This window comes from Protopterus annectens, chromosome 2.part1, assembly GCF_019279795.1.
Source record: "Protopterus annectens isolate FY-2018-M chromosome 2.part1, PAN1.0, whole genome shotgun sequence".
Taxonomy (NCBI): Eukaryota; Metazoa; Chordata; order Ceratodontiformes; family Protopteridae; genus Protopterus; species Protopterus annectens.
The window spans coordinates 1953296039-1953314686 of NC_056729.1; the positions used below are offsets into that span (position 1 = coordinate 1953296039).

Here is an 18648-nt window from a genome sequence, read left to right on the forward strand (position 1 = left end):
TGCAGCTTCCTTATATACGATAGCCAGACTTAATGGAACAGAGTGATGGAGCCCTGATTGTGATCCAGATGTCCTGAACTTTAGTGCCTCTGACACAAGAGGAGGAAATATGGGGTGTGAGACAAAGTTGCTTGTTTCAACTCGCCTGTTACTGGAGGCTGGATTGGGGTAGGGCATCATGGGTCAGCTTGTGAAGTTGACTCGTATGATTACAGATGATACTATTTTTCATCAAGAGGTTAACAGCTTGTTAAATATGTTTGTCAAACGGAGATACCCAGTTGATCTTTTAGACAATTTGAAAGTGAAAGTAAACACCAAAAGAACTATAGGTTTTTTCAACCGCTTGTTGCCAAGGCTTGGTCCATTAACTGTGATTAGGACCATGGAGGGGCAGTTAGTTAAGACCACTGCAGGTGAAAAGGACATTCCCTTTGAACGTTGTTTGTTGGCCAAGTATTCTCCTCATATTTATGGAATATTGGATATCATTAGAGAACATTAGTCAGTTATTTCGGGTATTGATACTATAAAAACAAAATTGGGCAACCAATTTAAAGTTGTATTTCGAAAAGGGAAAAGTTTCAAGAATTTACTGGAAATGAGATATGATGATGGTAATGACAATAGACCTAGGGGGGGTATTTAAATGCAATCATTGTTCCCAGTGCCCTTTTATTCACACATGTGAATATTTTTCTATCCGGAACAGGAAATTCAATATCTGTAAGCATTTTAATTGTGACTCTATGAGGGTGGTTTACTGTGCATTATGCCAATTGTGTGATGCATTTTATATTGGCAAAATTTTGCGGAAACTAAAGGATAGGATATATGAACATTTTAATGATATAGTGAAGGGTAGAACCTCCAGTGCATTGTTCAGACATGTAGCCTTGAATCCAGGGCACAGTTTTAAGTTTGTGGTTCTTGATTATGTGGAAAGGGATACCAGGGGATTTTTTTATTTATGAACATCTAAGTAGGAAAGAGCTGATTTGGATTTTGAGGCTTAATGCTTTGAAAATCCCCAGATCTCAATGATTCTTGTTCTATTTACCCCATATTGAAATTAATTAATCTTGAAGGATGATTCAGTTGGTCACCTATTTTCATTTAGATCATGGCATTAGAGTTTTACTTTTCAATTTTGTATTTTTTAAAGTTTTTTAAATCTTTTTATACATATAAGATATATATATATATCTTATACATACATATATACACATTGTTTCAGGTTGTTGTCAGGTTGATTATTCTTTATAATTATCAAGTGTATTTGGGAAATGTCCCATTAGTGGTTTTTAACATGTGAGTAATGAGTTTTACCTATTTCAATGACTTTCTGCATGTTATTCAACAGTTCTGAAGAAGTCTTTGATTAAGACGAAAGTGCTTAACTGTTGGAGTTTCAGTTGAATAAAGAGATCTGTGGTTGCTATACTAAGCCTATTTGTCTGTGTTAGCCTTTCCTGCAGGATATCAGTATCATGGGGGGATTCTATGACCGCTCTTATTTTCCAATCATCTACAAACCTGGTCAGCCAGAGGCCCTTGATGTTGGCCATGACTTCCAAGAAGTAGATGCCTAAAAGGAGTGGACCCAGCCCAGAGCGAGTCCTCTAGTGACCAGCCTCTTTGTGGAGTTGGATTCCACAATCCTAACTTCCTGGGTGTTTTCTGAAAGTCAGCTGGCTATCCAACGCATAACACAGGGTTTTATGCCTAATTCCATTAGTTTATTTACAAAATGCAAGTGAGGTACTGTATTAAATGCTTTATCTATTCCGAGGTATGCAATATGCACTGCTTTGCCCTTATCCATTGCCTTGGTGACCTTCCCAAAGAAGTCTACCAGGCTGAGTAGGTGTGATCTGCTACTGATGAAGCCAAACTGGGTTAGATCCAGTATCTGAAGGTTTCCTCTGTCATTATTAATAATTGTCACAATAATTCTTTCCATGGTTTTGCATGTGATACTAGTTAGACTTATAGGTTTGTAGTTACTAGGGTCCACTGATGGCCTGCCCTTATGCAGAGGGATGATCATAGCAGTTCTCTATTCGCAAGTCATGAAGATTTTTCTGTAGGCTACAGTTAAATAGTAAATCCAGTGGTCTCAGTGGGTCATATTTCATGCATTTTAGGAGGCATTCTGGGATATTATCAAGGCCTATCAATGCAGTATTCTTGGCTTTGAAGAGTGCATTTAGGACCTGCTCCCTAGTTATAGCCAGAGAGTTATGTATGATGGTATTTCCTGGTGGGTTTACAGGGTATCTGTGTGTGTGTGTGGGGGGGGGGGGGGTAAAACTGGAACTGAATGTGCTAACTAGTAGATTTACTATATCTTCTGGCTATATGTAGGTGGCTCCATTTACAATTAGGTCTGCACACTGTTGTGTACTGCCTTTGATATGGACATAGCTAAAGAAAGCTTTATGGTTGTCCTTGGCTTGGGAGGCTATTTCTACCTCAAAATTGGCTTTGGTAGACTCTGAGTCATTTGTTTAGATTGATAAGAGAGTTTCTATCCTGCTGGGCATTGCACTTCCTAACTTTTCTATGACTTTCTTCCTTCTGTTGTGCACCCTACTGATGCTTGGATTCCATCACAATGATTTGTTTTTTAAGTTTGTTCTGAGTTTATTTCTGGTAGGACAAGCTGTCCCTTTGCATCTATTAACACAATTGTACATGGTTCTTGTGAACAGTTCAGCATAGGCAGCTATATTCTCAAGGTGTTTTTTGGAGGGGGTCTTGAAATTTTGCCAGGTTATCACTTAAAGCCAAGCACCATGCTAACTATGAACTGGGCAGTCAGCATGGTGTTTGCTTTAAACATGTTTTTTCATGCTGTTTGAAGTACTTTACTGGTTACAGGCTATCAATTAATAGTAGAAAATTTACCTTAGAATAGTTCCTAGATGTTATGAGGTTAGCTGTTGTCCCATGCTTGATTTTTATTTCAAAGGAGACAGCTGTATGGTCTGACGTTATCGGAAAGAATATTACATGGGGGGGGGGGGGTTGCAGCATTCTGCCATTTTTGTGAGTACAAGGTCCAGTATGTTTGTTCCCTTAGTAAAATCACTGAGCCTGCAAGAATGGGGTTGTGTAGTATTCTCAATTTATAGTGGGGTAGTTAAAGTCGCCCATCACTTTAGTATTGGGTTAAATGGTGAGTGTCTCCAGTAAGTTTAAGTATGAGCTATGGGTTTACTGGGTCACAGAAGGTGACCTATAGCTTGCACAGATATGGTATGGAACTTTGCCTATGGTAATTTTGATGTGGAGTAGCTCAAGCGTGCCATCCTGTCTGACCAGCCTTGAGGTGAGCTTGCTATCAGCATAGATTGAGACACCTCCATCTTTAGTCCCTGCTTGTGCAGTATCTGGTCTAAATGTGCATTAGATATTGTAGTCCTGCACTGCTGGGATGCTCTCCATGGCTATAAACCATGTCTCACTAATTGCTCAAATGTCTACATTCTCCAGGCTGAGGAGAACTTGAAGGGACTGGAGTTTCTTGCTTAGGCTCCTGGCACTGAGAAGCAACATGTTTAAGTTCCCTTGGGTTAGTTTACTTATGTCGGAAGGTTTGACAGCTTGGCTTTGCCTATAAAAGGCAGTATGGAGGAGGCCAATGTTTTAGCCAATACTGAAAAATCTACAGGGAACAGGCACAGTCCATCCTTGGCAAAACAATATGATCTGCCTGGGCATGTGTCTGGGCACACTTCCCAATATCTAACATTCCTACACTTAGTACGCACAGCAGGTAAAGCTCCATGTGGTGCAATGAATTTTGATCAGATTTCTCTGATCTTAACTATACAGTTATGTGTTCTTGAAATGAATGTTATGATTCACCTCATTAGCTTCTCTGTTCCATTCTAGAGGTGAATTTCCTGACATCTGGTTCTTGAATATGTAACAGTTTGTTTATGATCAGAGATTTTATCATAATTATTCATGTTTTCTTAATCATGTCCTGAAATTTTTAATCTGGTGTAAGGAGGTCCATCTTCATCAAGCAGTATGAGTGAAATCACATTTCCGGTCAGCTCAGCATCTAAACCTTTTCCAGGGTATTACTCCATCCTCTTTGCCCAAAATGGCTTGCCATCTCACTTCCTGTCCAGGTCTCTTGCTGCTCATCATGTTTCCATTGGAGACGGATGCTTTCAGGCAACGTTGCTTTAAAGTTAACTACTTTGTGTAAAACATTGCTGAATTTTGCAATTATCACATCCTTTTTTGATTGGAATTACTATTTTTGCAGCTTTCCAATCTACAAATCAGGTCAGGTCCATCTGATTTCTTTTTTGCACGGTATTGCTTTCTCTCCCTTTGGCTTTTGCATTCTACACAATATGTTTTTTTTTACTTTCTGTTAAACTGTTAGTTCATACATTTAATCTGTCATTTAATTAGATGTTAATATTTTCTAGTACTGAAGCTCTATAGATCAGTTGCTGTCTCTTGTAGATTTTGGGTAGTTTATGTTACATTTATTCCTTGGCTCTTGTCTGTACTTCATAGGTTCATAGGTTCATACTAGGCTATCTGCCCTAGGGCATTTATAAGCCTAGCCAGAGTGTGTTTGGCTTTCGCCACCCATTTTAAATGAATTTTGCTATGCCCTTTTTCGAGGTTAGTATACTGTGCCTCTAACAGTGACACAGAAGTGATACCCGGGTTAAACCTACGATCTCCCATCCACTCATCAAGATTCCTCTTGAAGACAGTCAATGAGGGACTCTGCCTAACCTGGACTGGGATTTTATTCCAGAGTGAAGGGAGCCTCTGGGTTATGAATCTGTCCCTCCAGCATGTCCTATTTATTTCAGTGCTGAGGTTCAAGTCTCTCGAACGTGTAGCTCGATGGGATTTGATACAGGGATACTTTCTAAAAATATTTTGACTGTGGATAGTCATGCATTTAGAAAGTGTATTTAATGTGGCCACAAAAAAATTCCCAGAACAGACACACTCTTTTTGCTATCTGGCTAAGTGAGGAGCACTTTGAATAGAAATGTGGCATTTGTGTTTCTTTCTATCCCCAGATTACAAAGGACTGAAATAACCTTCTTTTGAAAAGTCTTAAGGGTAGTTGTGCATCCACTCCTGAAGGGACTTGACCTTGAGAACAGTCTTTGGGTTGACACTATTGGACTCAAGGACAGAGCCTACACTTTTGGATTTTTCTAACCACAAAGATAAAGAAATAATAGACAGAAAATACAGCTGAAAGCTATACTTCTAAAGAGTTTTTTTTCAAAAGAGTTTTTTTTTTCAATCAGGTACTAAATAATCCAAGGTGGAAGAATTTTCTAAATTTTCTGTAAACACTCCTTTTTGGGGGGGAGTTACCAGGATGCCTGTAATATTAGTTGAATATCCATTTAGACAGGTTAGACATGGGTGTTTCCTCTGTTTCTTTTATACAGGTATGTAAGAGTCTGTAATCTGGACCATTTCCAGACAGGCCCATAAATTTCTACTATTGCTGTTCTTTTACATTGGATGTAGACTATGAGATGATTGTGAGGGTTTCTGAAGGTGTTGCAGGAAATTTTACTCATGTCATCCACCTCTGGTACCAGTGAAGGCAAAGGCATTTATTTTCTGCTGTTATTTTAATTTTTTCTGCATTTTCTTCTCAGTTCTCCTTAACAGGCCTCTGTTTGGCTGACTGCAGCAATTCAAACTGTTATGATTCTGCAGGCCTAAATGTAGATACCATCAGATTTGGTGACACTGGTTCTGCTTCTGGACTCAGCGCTATAGCTTTTGTGGTCAATTCCTTCTAAATCAGCTATGCCACCTATGACCCCATGAGTTAGGCTCAACCATTTGGGGTGAATCATTTTGCCATTTCTTGACTGGGTCAGCATAACAATACTTGGCTTAGACACCCTCACCCTTAGGCTTGGGCTTGATATGCCCATCAACCTTGGGGTTTGAAGTATTGCTGTTGGGGTTTTGGCTTGGTGTCAGTTTTGGCCTTTCATGAGCTTTGGTAATAAATAGTTGGGGTCAGTGCCTTTAGCCATGATTGTTACTTTGATGTTGATTTTCTCAGCCACATTGCAGAGAGTAGTGCATGTGCTGTCCTTGGCACCTATTCCTGTGTTGACATTGACCTTAACCAGAGACATTTTTCCTGCATTCCTTTGTTTAACACCATACCTACCCATCACTTCGTCATCCACTCTGTTCCCTTCACCAACATGCCCATTGAAATCTGCTCCAATCACCACTCTCTCACTCTTGGGTACAGTCATCACCACTTCATCCAACTCACTCCAAAATGTTTCTTTCTCTTCCATCGCACACCCAACTTGTGGAGCATATGCACTAACAGCATTCATCATCACACCATCAATTTCCAGCTTCATAAACATCACTCTATCCAACACTCTTTTCACCTCCAAATCACTCTTAGCATACTGTTCCTTCAGGATAACTCCTGTCCTGAGCCATTTCTCCTCCCATCGACACCATGATAAAACAATTTGAACCCACCTCCGATACACCTAGCCTTACTCCCCTTCCATCTGGTCTCTTGCACACACAATATACCAACCTTCCTTCTGTCTATCGTATAAAATGCATACTAACATAAATCCTGTTATTCTAGCAATGTTCTAAGTTCATGAGAGCAATATTTATAATCTGTCCCTATTTATGTTGGGCTTTGTCCAGATTTCTTGCAGAGGTTGAGGTGTGTGAGAGAAAGTGAAATGCCCTATTTAGAGTTAGCAGGTGGAATTTATTTTCAAGTGTATTTTCAAGGAATTGTGAGCTTCAAGGGAAGAGAAGTTTACTGCTGCTCATGCTAAGTCTGCTTAAAATGTGCAGCAGTTTTGTTTAGCAAATGGTATCATTATTGTGGTATAGAATTTTAAAGCAGTGTTAGTAGTACAGCAGGTAGCATACTTGTATCTTGATGCAGAGGGCTACAGGTTCTACTCCCACAGCATGTAGATTTGTATTTTAAGGGGGTGGAGTGCTGCAGTCCTGGCTATGTCCTCCTTTGGATGAGATGCCTAATAACTATGAACTTGTTTTTCAGCTTACCACCCATTCTGTATTGCAAATATACCAGCTTACCATTTTTAATGTAACATAGGCAATGTATTCTTCAAGGGCAGCAGGCACTGAATTTGTTGATGAAAGGCTGAAATATAAAGTTGTTTTCTAGCAACAACCTCTTCATTAGCTTCAGATCTCTATGATGTGGAATTATTCAGATGACTTTTACTTCTGCAGAGATTGTACATACTGACTGACATTGATGGATTGTAATGACAAAAGATTAAGTGGCCTTTTATGGTTGAAATGTTTTGAATTGGGCAGTTTGTCATTATTGGTTCATATGTTTTGTTTCATTGCTTGCTGGAAAAACATTCAAAACTATAAATTTAAAACACAGTCTAACAAGTGGTGCTGTATTATAGAAGGGATATAATTAAATTATTTTATATTATAATTAATACAATCTGTATATATTATAATCGTGCATAATCATATGTATAAATATGTACACTTCTCATGCATGGCTACTCTTGCTTATCACAGTAACAGGAAGGATACTGTAATGGCTGTGTCAAGAAAAAAGGTCTAAAGCTTTTAGTTAAGCATATAATGGAGTTGTTCACATCAGTGATAATGCAGACCCAGTTTCATATAACTAAGGGTCAACCACACAAAATCAGAAAACACCCAGAATTTCCCTTGCCCGCTCAGTAAAACTAATCTTGAAAAAATAATTAATAATGTGCATATATTAGGGCTATTGGAATTATCTATAAAAAGATGAAGTGATGATTTGCAACTATGTCAATGTTGGGATTATGAAGAAATGCTTGATTAAGCATTAATTAAAAGATATTCATAATTTAGTGAATGCACACAGTTTAAGTTAAATACAGCTATAACGTGTCGTGCATTCAGAGCACAGAATGCCAGCTTTTATTTAAACAGCAACTTGTGTTACTGAGAGCTAATCTTGGAAGCCAAAGAACACTAGTGTTATAAACTAATCTGTTTAAATCTGTATAATCTGAACAGGCTCATGGGACTCAGTTTAGTGTCCTACATGAAAAATACTGAGCTAATGAACACTATTCCCCAGTAGTTGTTTCTAAGTCACTTACAAATAAATAAATAAAACAAGGGGAAGTATTTTGAGGTAAAACAAATATCTTGTCTTTATGGTAGGTAAAAAGTAAAACTCTGTTAGTACCCAAGTAAATAAAATGATTATTAGCAATGAATGAGAAATTATTCCAGTATAGAAAACTGAACAGCCAAGCCTTCTTGATCAGAATTCAAAAGGGCTGCCAGCTGAAAGTTCCCTTGAGTTAGTTGCAATGTACATGGGGTATGTAAAACAACTTATCACGGATTCCTAATTAAATCCAGATATCTGTAATCATTGTAGAAGTAAAGCATAAAACAGTATGCACACTAAGAATGTTGACAGTGTTTATGGCAACTGGGGAGAAATAGCCAAGTAATGGGACCCTGTAATGGCTGCGTGGGGGAGGGGGCTGCATGAGTGGAGGGGTGGGGCTATGTGGGTGGAGGGGGTGGGGCTTTGTGGGTGGGGCTCTGGGTTTGCACCCCCCCCCTGCAAAAAATCCTGTGGGCTCCCTTGTCCCTAACCCAATTCAAGAGTAACTTGGACAATCGGATGGGGCATAGGAAATTCATCCTAAGGTTTGGCACCTATGTCTCTAATGGACACAGACAGCCTCTAAATTATTCATCCCTTGGGTCCCTGCATGTAAATGTTTAATCTCACAAGCCCCCTGATTACAATTATCAAGTGTATCAGAACTTGTCAGAGATTTGGGATGCATGGCTATGCATAAAAACTCACCTATGAGCCTATAGAGAATTTAACCCAGGAAATCAGTTATATGTTATAAGTATTAGTGCCCAATATGGAAAATACATTTCTGGTTAAATGTCAAGAGCCACTTGATAGGTTCATAGGTATGTACTAGGCTAATAGCCCTGGAACCTTTACAAGCCTAGCCCATAGGATTACCCTGGCATTGTGCCACCCAACATTAATTCCCAGTACCTCTGTCGAGTAGAGTCACTGGAGTGATCCCCAAGGTGAATTTTCTATTTCCCATCCACTCACCAAGATTTCTCTTGAAGAGGGCCAGTGAGGTGCTCTATTTGACATGTATTGGAAGTCTATTCCATAGCATGGGCAGTCTCTGGGTTATGAACCTGTCCCTTACAGCTTGTTCTGTTGATTTTGGTAATGAGGTTGAGATCTCTGGAAAGTGTGGTCCAGAGGGATTGGGATTTCTTTAGATGTAGCATTTCTAACAGAGCTGGGTCAGACATGCCTTTGTAAGTCAAGCAGAGATCGCTTCTAAGCAGGTGATATGAGACAGAGAATAGTTTGATTTTTTTTAGTCTGTCCATATAGGACAAGTGTTTAAGGCCTAGGATCCTCTTTGTGAGGTACTTTTACGGCCTCTTCAGTTGTTGCAGGTGTCTAATGTGGTACATGCCAAATGGGGCTTTGTACTCGATGATTGGCCTAATGAGGGAAGAGTAGAGGGAGACAATGACCTCCTTCTTCCTGGATGCAAAACCCTTAGTAATGAGATGTGCCACATAGAAGGACTTTCTGACCACAGTGGCAATGTGGTGGTCAAAAGAGAGGCTGCTGCAACCTGTGTTCCCAGATCTTTCATAATACCTTTTGTGCTCAGTGGACTACCATCAATGTGGTAATCCATGGGAACTGAGTTTTTCCCAAAGGGGATGATGACACATTTTTTGGCATTGAGCTTAAGGCCATGGTTCTGAAACCAGTCGTTGGTCTCAGTGAGGCCTTTCTGCAGGATGTCAACATCACTTGGAGAGTTAATAATAACTCCCAACTTGCAACCGTCTGTAAACTTTGTTGGCCAGAGTCCCTTTGTGTTGGCCTGAACTTCAGAGAAGTAGATACCAAACAGGAGAGGACCCAGGACCAAACCTTCTGGGACTCCATTCATGACTGGTCAGAAGTCTGACTTGGAGTCAGCTACTTTCACACTGTGGGTTTTATCTGTGAGCCAGTTTGCAACCCACCTAGTGATATAGGGGTTGATGCCTAGCTTAGTGAGTTTTCTATGATTCCTGAGTGGGCAATGGTATCAAAGACCTTGGCCAGATCAAGGTAGGCTGTATGAACCACCTTGCCTTCATCCACAGCTCTGGTGACTGACTCAAAGAAGTCGACCAGGTTGAGCAGGCACGATCTATCCTTCACAAAACCAAACTGTGTAGGATCCAGTGTTTGCAGATTCCCTATATCCTTGTTTATTAGGTCCATGATGATGCATTCCATAGCTCTGCATATCAGACTCGTCAGGCTAATGGGGCAATAGCTCCCAGGATCTGTAGTCACTCCTCCCTTTGTGGAGAGGGATGACTGTAGCAATGTGCCACTTGGTAGGGACAAAGCCTCAGGTGAGGCTGTGATTGAGCAGGGCACATAGGTGTGGTGCCAGTTTACTCTGTAGTTCATGTAGAACACAGCCAGGGATATTGTCAGGTCCCATAGAAGCTTTATTCTTGGCCTTGTACAGTGCTGTTTTAACCTGTGCAGCAGTAATACTGGGTGCCTGGCAATCTACTGGTATTGCGATTGGTCCTTTGGAAGGGGTAAAGTTGGCACTGAATCTGTCGGCCAGTGTACTGGCAATATCTGTTGGCTGGGTATAGGAAGTACCATTGTGCAGTAGCTCAGAGCAAATCTGAGTAATGCTGTGGAGATTATTTACATAATTATAGAAGCCCTTATGGTTGTCTTTACTGTCTTCTGCAATTCTGTTTTCATAACTAACTTTAGAGGATTTGATGAGGGATCTCAACTTTTTGTTGAGGCTGATAAGGGAGTTTTTCCATTCTTGGGACTTCACCTTATTCCGCATCAGTGTCTTCCTTCTGTTGTAGAGTTTGTTTATGGCAGGGGACTACCAGATTGGCTTCTTTTTTTGGAGGAGAGTGTCTTGGTTCTATTGGGTATGGCGAGATCCATGCATATGTGTACGTGTTCGTACAGTGCATTGGTGGATAATTTGGTGGTCATGCAACTATTCTCCATTTGCATGGGTGCCGTGAAGTTAGCCACCTCTGTTCTTAGGAGCTAGCTTTGGAGAAGTTTTTCATGGTGGTTACCTTTGCGGGGGGAGGGAGAAATGTGGCTATCCAAAGTGATTAGTTTGTGGACGGATCTAACCAGGGAGGAGTTGACTATTGGTGTAGAGCAATGGTCGCCCATGTTAGTAATGACCAGGTCAAGGATTTTGCTACCTTTAGTGGGGGTAAGAATGAGCTGGTCCAGGGCATTGGAATTAATGAATTCCAGGAAACGTTGGGCAAGTATACTGGTACATGAATAGTTTTCCCAGTTAATGGAGGGGTAGTTGAAGTCACCCAGTATAAGAGTGTTAGGTTGGACCCTAATATTCTCCAGGGTACTTAGGAACATGGAGTGTGAGTCTTGGGACATGTTTGGGGACCTATAGCAGGCTACAACCTGAATCACTGTCTTACCCAATGTTAGCTGCACCTGAAGTATCTTTGATGCATTATGTTGGGCTAACAGTCTGGAGGTGTGTTCATCCTTTATGAATATGGAAACACCACCTCCTTTGGAGCTTCGGTCCATGTTCTGGGGCCGAAAGGTGTGGAATGAGTTATAGCCTGGTAGTGCAGGGATGCTTTCTGCTGCTTTGAACCAGGTCTCTGATACAGCACAAATGTCGATGTTTTCCATTTTAAGGAGTGCTTTGAGTGAGTGCATTTTGATTTTTAGACTTCTAGCATTGAGCAGCATGACCCTCAGATTGCATTTGTTTGTAGCTGTTAAGAGCCTTAGCCAGTATCGGGAAGCCCAGGGGTGACAGATGCAGGCCATCTCTGGCAAAGCATCAATGTCTGTCAATCATGTCATTCCAGACAGACAGATACTGGATCCCCTTGAAATGACACCAGAAACTTAGCCATTTGTTGAAATAAATCATTTTATGCTTGTACTGTGGTATCATTCTGGGTGATGGTAGGATGCTGCTCAGGACTAGGGTCATACCCGCCTGGGCTGCATAATCCGAGAGTTCCTCCACAACCTCCTCGGGTCTCTTTTCATGTAGTCCAGGGAGATATGTCTCAGGTCATTCACACCCCACCCATACAATGACAGAGTCATATTTATACCTGTTGTTGAGGGACCTGAGTGCGTGCGTTATGTGGCGGATCCTGGCATCTGACAGGCAGCTGACTGTTACTTTCTCCTTATTCAACCTAGTGAGTGGGACATCAGTGTGGCTCACTATCGAGTCACCTATGACTAGTGTGTTGGGCATGCTGTTTTGCCTTAGGGGCTTTAGTTGAGTATCACATTGTTTAGGAGACTTATGGGTCTCGTGAATAGTGTTGTGTTGTGGTGGTTGACTGTGTTTCTGCCTTCGAGGCCTCTGCTGTTTGGGTAGATTTTTAATGAGAGCCTCTGTGAAGGTGGGTGTATGGTTTGTGTTTTTATGTGAAGACAGTGCTGGTGTATATTCTGGAGGGCTATGTGTTCCATGTGGTGTGGTGCAAGTGTTGACCTTCACCTCTTGACCAGTTATTCTGGTCTTGGCTGGAGAGTGTGTGGCTTCCAGTTTGGATATATAAGTGCATCTCTCGCAAGTCTGAGTGTTGGGAGGTAAGAGGAGAGGGTTGTCAGTGTACATGAGGCAGTTGCTACATTGCCTCAGGATGCCCAAGGTCACCAGGTTAATAGGAGAAAGCACAGGGAACTAACCTTTAGACATGCCTGGAAGGGTGGGCATTAATAATAAGCACTGGATCTGTTTCCTTGTAGAATGTTTAGTGCTGGTAGCACTTTTGTGTGCTACAATAATTGCTACAAGAAGTCTGGTAAAGTGCTAGACTAATAAGCTAGTAAAAGTGCAGGAGAGGAGAGAACTAGTAGATTAAAGGGAAACATTAAAGAGCAGACGTTTTGGCCCACTCAGAAGCTTACAAACAGTCCTGGATACAGCAAATCTGTATCTGGACTAGACTAGTTACAGGAAAGGTGGGAAACAAGCACAAATGCCAGCTTTTAAACCAGAAAGTTGAAAGATATGGAAAAACTGCCCAAAAGGCCAATAAACTACAATTTCTGGGCCAGAAACCACTCCTCTTGTGGTAGATAGGCTACCTAGTGCTTACCACTCCCACTAATAAGCTAGAAGGTTTACAGAAATTTAAATGCAGTGCAAGCTAGAACACTTGAGTTTTAGCAATATTAAAGCAAATGTTGTGACTAAATGAATAAATGCAGTGAACTACAAAGCCAGACAAACAGGAAAGAGAAAGACCGAGCAAATATATCACACTAACATATTGAAGCCATGGAAAGAAGTAGAACATTCTATGGTTAACTTGCAAGCAGAAGTTCATAAAGGACTGACCAGATGATTTCTACCTGCAGTACAGCTGGAGCAAGCCTTGTCAAAAGTGCAAAAGCAGAAAAGGAGAGGATGTTTATTACGAAACAGACAGACCTCGGATAACTAAACTAAAAAAAAAACATAAGATAGAGGCAACATCTGGAGTTAAGATTAGACAAAAACATTACAAAATACCACAGTCACAGAAACAATAAGAGGAGTTCAAAGGATTCTCTAACTAGGACTGACAGAAGAGTCACAAAGTGAATGGAGTAGCAACTTTAAGAAACTTAATAGCATTTCAAAGTTTGATAGCATGAGACCCCCAGGAAAGAATGATACTTGACAGCACTGGACTTGAGGAATGGATGCCAGTTAATATTACTTTTCCCCTCTGCTAAACAAAAATCAGCCTTTACTATCCTTGAAGGTCTATTTCAGCACACAGTACTATCATTTGAACTACAAGGACCTCTAGCCACCATTCAGAGACTGATGGACCGTATTTGGAAATCCCATTCACAATATGCGTCTGCATACCTGAATGACATAATCATCCATTCAGGGGACTGGGGAATCCTCCTACTAAAATTACTGGCTTTGTTAGAGGCTATATGATAGTCAAGCTTGACAGTGAATGGTGAGAAATGTAAATTGGGAATGGTGGAAACCAAATATTTGGGACACCTTAACCAGTGCTGTGACAGAGAGGGAAAAAGCCCTGGCTATGGCCCAGGTGAACTGAGTTCAGTAAGAGTCTTGGGCATCTGAGCCACTGGCAAGGGAAGATTGGTGTACCCATCCTGGAGGGAAGGAGGGAGAGGAGGGGCATGTCCAGTGAAATAACTGCAAAGTGCCCCCAGGAAGGTTGCTGGGTACTCACAAAGGGTGGATTTAGGAAACATACCCATGACAGCAGTATGACACTGTCCCAGAAAGCTCCAGTCTCTACTGGCATCAATCCTAAATCAGAGCAAGAACACAATACACGTAGAACTGCCTTCATGGCTATGTAGTTGAAATTGAGAGCAAACACAGTATGTCCCAGGATATAAGAAACATATAGCAAACACTCCTGTGTTTCATTGTTTATCTAATTCAGATCAACTCCAAGGGAGGTCAGGAGGGTAGACAGACTCACTGAACAAGGAGAGGTGGGATCAGCTGATGGTCAACTGCACTGGAGAAAAATGGTGCAGAAAAAATATTTGGGCTAGTTTATAGAAAGAGGGGAGGTAAGACTACAACGAGAAAAAATTACAGACCATAAAAAATTGACCTATACCCTCCACCAGAAGGAATGTGAAGGATTTTTTTTTTGAAGTAGCTGGCCACTATGGAACATTTGTATCTAATTTTGCAAACATTGCCCCTCCATTGGTAAATTTCACAAAGGAAAGGCTCCTGTGACAGTCCAGTGTCTCTTCAGACAGGTAGAGCATTTAATGAGCTAAAAAGGACAGTATGTTCTGAACCATTACTGATGACTGATTTTTTTCTAAGTGATTTATTCTGTATACAGATGCAACAGAGGTAGATCTGAGGTCGGTGCTGCCCAATATATTCAAGGTGAAGAATATCCTGTGTGCTGTATCAGCTAGAGAGATAAAAAGAGCTTAACTGTAAACTAGGCCTTATTTTAATTAAAATATTACCTGTTAGTTAGGCATTTCAATCAGGTAACTGATAATAAACCATTATAATGGCTGAGTAAACAGAAAGGTGGCAATACATATGTGTTCCTATGAGCGCTATCTTATTTATTTTTATTTATTTCCAGTTTGTTGACTAGGTTAGCCCCACTAGGCCATTTGCCTCTTTTCAGGAAAGACCCAAGATGGTATTCATACTGAATAGGAGAAATTTGGCCAGGGCATCAGGGAAATTCCCAAATTCTTTTAGAGAGATGCTGTGGTATCCTTTAAATCCACCTGTGCTATACTCAGACTGGACGCAAATTTAATGCCGCATTCAAAGGATGGATCCCTCTAACATATTCAGCACACAGTGACTTACAAGCCTGAAGCAGCCAACAGGTATGCTAATGGGTTGTCAACATCCTGTATGCCATCACTGGTTTTGTGCCATGAGGGAAGGTAGCTGCAAAATCTTGTGTATGGAAATGGGGGTATTTGCCTTTAAAAATATACAAAAACATGTGCTGGGAAAATTCTTACAGCTCTGAGTATATTAATTAATGAATTAGAAAAGTAATTATCAGTTTTTGTGGTTTAACAAAAGAGGAAGCCTTAAAGCAGCAAAACAGGAAGTGAATTCAGTACAATCGTAGACATCTGAAGTTCAGCAGATCATTTGGCCTTCTTGTGTATGTGGCCTGCAACAAACACAGGGGAAGAATTTTTGTTGTATACGAAAACTGAGGAGAAGGCCTGGCAGGACATGCAGCTGGGATTTACTTTCAAATAGCCTCTTTTACTGAAGGGACTGTATGAGACTGAACTGTTATGGTGGAGCTACTATAAGGTTTCTTCAGTTTGCTGAAAATCAGTGAGACATACTGTTTGTTGTTCTTTCTGAGGATTTATATAATAAGCTTGTGTTTGTATACCATTCCTGCCTCCTGTATCTATTGCAGACTTTCAACACACACACACACATACACACACACAGGCATGCAAACACGCACTCATACACACATATGTGTGCATATACATGTGCATGTGTATATTTAACTTCACCTTAGATCGAACACATCCAGTACACTATGTGCGGATATTAAAAATATCTATAGATTGAAGATGTCTCCAAAACTTTGAATATAGGTTGAAGATGTCATCGACTAAGTATATGCATGCTTCTTCAACAGCCACTGACTCTCTTGATCTTGTCAAATGTATTCTTCTTGCTAATGAAAGTGAAAGTTTATATACTGCACACACAAAACACTCACTGATACCCCAACACACGTTAGCCCATTTAAGATAAAGTTTAACATCCACATCTATACACTAACTAAAAAAAAAGAAAACTCAAAGTGAAAAAATAAAGAGAAATTCAGGCCACATTTCCCATTTGCTACTACTCTTGTTTGAACAAAAAAGTTAAATTCGTCCTTCAATAAGACATTAAACTAGGCCCCATCAGCCTGAATTGGTTGTAGTTCAGGTGGATGTAAGAAAATCCCACAGCACTTATGAAAAAGAGCAGACAAAGTTTCCCTATGCCCTGGGCAAATTTTCCATAGCAGTATCACAAACGCCTCGGGGTCTCCCCTGAAAAGAGTCCACCAGCCTAGAGGGACCAACACAGTTAACAAAGGATGAATGAATAAATAAATAAATTATTTACTGCAATGAGACAAACAGAAAACCGTATTTTCAGCAAATTTAATTATTTCTAAACCAACAAAAAAAAATTAAATAAACAGAAATAAACTCTTAACACACCTTACTAAACTACTAAAATATATCAAATAAATATCTAACACTACAAAAAATTTAAATTTATCTCTGAACTAGCATACAAAGCATTTACACAACAGTCCATTCATGTACAAGTTTGTACCTAAAGACCTATTCAGCAGAAACTTAGCTAAATAATGTAGTCCACTGAAGTCAGACAGAATTGCTACTTTAACGTAAAAAAAAAAAAAATGGAAAAATGTATGTGCTACAGTCTGGCTTGCATGGAACATAAAATATCTTCTACTGTAGGATGAGAATAATTGGCTTGAGACAGGAGCCATACTGTTAGTTGGTCAACCATCAAAACATTGAACTAAGAAGATTGCCAGTATCCTGTCGTTGCAAGAAAAGAGTAAGTGCTGTTTATTTTCCCTCATACTCTCAATCTTCTCCAATCTGGTGCAGTCTCAGAGATGATATATGCCCTAATGTCAAGGAAACACAGGAGAGCTTGCCTTCCCCTACAGAAAAAATGTTTTAGTGTTTTTCTACTTTTGGAGTGTCAGACTCTCAAGGTTTTGGATATATTGGCGCTGAATAGTCATATATGGATTAACAAAACACACTCCTTCATTGTGGGCCCATTAGTCACTTATGCTTTCACCAACTACCACAAAATTAATTTCCTAATCCTACTGAAGCATCTTCATTTAGGCAAATGTAAACTGACCAAAATGCACTGTCTAAAAACCCATTCTTAAACCTGTGTCATCTTTGTAATTGAGGGCAGTGAGGTACATGCACTGTTGCCTTTTGTAATCAGCTCTCAAATTACGTTTTGCAATGGTGTAAACAAAATCAATTACCACAAATTAGCAAACAGGTTTTAAATGCACTGATCTTCTGAAAATCCAAGATTCATAATAATACTCTTTATTAAATACAACAGTCAGACATTTGTGCAAGCAGAAACAACAAATGACCACACTACTGCTGTTTGAACATAGAATGTTAATAAATCAATGTGAACAAAATTATTCCACACAGTGACAATGCCTACCTCATAAATCATTGAATAATTTCACAGCAGCTATATTGCTTGCTAAAGCCACGTATTTATAAAAATCATTCATTATGCACTTTAGGCATATAACCACATGCTTGCATTCTATTTTTTATCTATGTTTATATTGGCTCTTTAGAACATGTTTGTGCTAGACATTCTAAATTTTATCTGTTTGTAATTTATTGATAATCAGAGCTCATTTATACTTTATCATGTAGAGCAACATATGCATTTTCTAATAGAATGAAGCACTGCTTTGTTTACAAAAGCTATCAGTTATCTTAACTATTTCATTAGACATTCCTTCCCTGAAGTTAACAACTGCCTGCCTCTTCAAATGCACCTAGGTGCTACAACTATTTTTAGATTCTTCCCAGATCATACCATCATAACATAGCAAGCAACTGGGTACACAGCTGTGCCTTTCATTCATTCCACAACTTTCTAGAAAAGTTAAACAAGCTTGCGAATGTCCCAGAAGTAGCAGCAGAAAAATAAATGTTCTGTTACTGTCAAAGTTACTTCTGAAGAAACTGCATAACTAACTGTATATCCCTTTTGAACATTAAAGAGAACAAACATATAGTTGTTACAAGATATTACTATATTATAAATGCAGTGTCAATGTTATTTTCTGACTCACAAATTATTTTGTTTTACATTTAATTATTGGAATACTGTTCTAACTGGTTGCATTAAATTGGGAAGTATAGAGGGACAATACAGAAAAGGCACATATGGACAAGTACAG

At 39.9% G+C, this 18648-nt stretch overlaps 1 protein-coding gene across 2 annotated transcripts in view; it reads right to left on the bottom strand.

Annotated features, from left to right (window-relative positions):
* The window catches only part of BAG2 (BAG cochaperone 2), a 246461-nt gene that overhangs the window by 226566 nt on the left and 1247 nt on the right, over positions 1–18648 (bottom strand). The window lies entirely within an intron of this gene.